Source organism: Rutidosis leptorrhynchoides, chromosome 6 (assembly GCF_046630445.1).
Source record: "Rutidosis leptorrhynchoides isolate AG116_Rl617_1_P2 chromosome 6, CSIRO_AGI_Rlap_v1, whole genome shotgun sequence".
Classification (NCBI taxonomy): domain Eukaryota; kingdom Viridiplantae; phylum Streptophyta; class Magnoliopsida; order Asterales; family Asteraceae; genus Rutidosis; species Rutidosis leptorrhynchoides.
This window is the reverse complement of record NC_092338.1, coordinates 344725829-344727508: the sequence shown is the minus strand read 5'-3', so window position 1 is coordinate 344727508 and position 1680 is coordinate 344725829. Positions and strand designations below refer to the sequence as shown.

Sequence of the window (1680 nt, the reverse complement as noted above, 5' to 3'; positions counted from 1 at the left end):
ATCATATCTTCTAAATTTGGCTTTTTATCATCGGTTTGTGGTGGTTTGTTTTGAAAATTAGGTCTTTGCTGGTTGTAAGTATTGTTGGATACTTGTTGATTGCTAGGACCTTGTTGGTTGTTGTATGGAACATTTTGGTTATAATTCTGGTTTTGATTGTAAATTGGTCTTGGCGGTTGATAATTATTATGATAATTATTTCCAGGCCTTTGGTTTAGATATGAAACATTCTCTCTTTATTCCATTGTTAGTTCAATACTGAGACAATCTTTTGTCAAATGTGGTCCTCCACACTGCTCACAACTAATTCGTATTGAGTGGATATCTTTAGTCATCTTTTCCATTCGTCTCTCGACATCATCTATCTTTGCGGAAATGGAATCTAAGTCATGGCTAGAATCGGCTCTAGCTGCTTTAGATGATCTAACGATATCTTTTTCTTGGTGCCACTCATGTGAGTGGGAAGCAGTGTTATCAATAATTTTATAAGCATCAGTTTCGATTTTCTTCATAATAGAACCACCAGCTGCTATGTCGATGTCTTTCCTTGTAGTGATGTCGCATCCTTGGTAGAATATTTGTACTATTTGACAGGTGTCTAAACCATGTTGCGGACATCCTCTTAATAACTTTCCAAATCTAGTCCATGCCTCATATAGAGTTTCATTCGGTTTCTGTGTGAACGTAACAATTTCTTCTTGAAGTCTTACGGCTTTAGATGCCGGAAAGAATTGTTTAAGAAATTTTTCAACTAAAACGTCCCATGTATCAATCGCCCCTTCAGGTAACGATTCCAACCAACTTTGGCTTCTCCCTTTAAAGTCCAGGGAAATAACATGAGATATATCTGTTCATCCTCAACTTCTCTTATTTAAATAGTGTGCAGATCCTATTAAAGGTACGAAGATGTTCGTTTGGATCTTCCTTCAGCGCACCACTAAATTGGCATTGATTAGTCACCATGTGTAGAATTTGTCCTTTGATTTCATAATCTGGCGCATTAATGTCAGGATGAGTAATTGTGTGACCTTGGCCAGTGCGTTTAGCTCTCATTCGGTCTTCCATACTTTAAGGTTCCAGATTTTCTATAATTGAATTTGTTGAATCTGAATCACTAGAGGATTCTGATTTAATGGTTCATTCCTCAACAATCTCTGTTTGAATGATTGGTGGTTCCGGAAGAAAATTTAATGGTTCAGGATCTACGAATTTTCCTGAATATTCTCCGGATTCTCAATTGTGAGGTCGGTTTCAAAAAATGGATTATCGGAAATTTGAATTGGAGTACTTGGTCGACTGGATGACGATTCTAAAGAAAAATCAACGGCGGTAATATTAGTTAGATGTCTTGATCTAGTTACAGGTGGTGAACGTACAAAAGGTGGTGAACGTCTTGCTCGGTGCATTCACTGAATATCCTATTAGTTTTTAAAAGGAAAGAAAAATTATATAAGTTATCCAATTAATAGACTTTTCTGATTTTGCCCACGTTTCGAATAGCCAAAAGATGCAGCAGAGGGGCAGGATTCGTTTGGTCTCAATATAATTGAGTACTCTTTGGCTCCAATAACCCGGTCCACGTACAAATCCAACTATTACTACGAACCAGAAAATTTTGATGTCTATCAATTTAACCACTTAAAATAAATTTTCGTAATTTTAAGAAATTTAGATAAGAAG

At 36.4% G+C, this 1680-nt stretch overlaps 1 non-coding gene across 1 annotated transcript; it reads left to right on the top strand.

Annotated features, from left to right (window-relative positions):
• The first annotated feature begins 600 nt into the window (after positions 1-600).
• Positions 601-707, top strand: LOC139856422 (small nucleolar RNA R71). Its single transcript, XR_011761904.1, has one exon. It is a non-coding gene; the product is annotated as a small nucleolar RNA R71 (small nucleolar RNA).
• The last annotated feature ends 973 nt before the right edge of the window (positions 708-1680 follow it).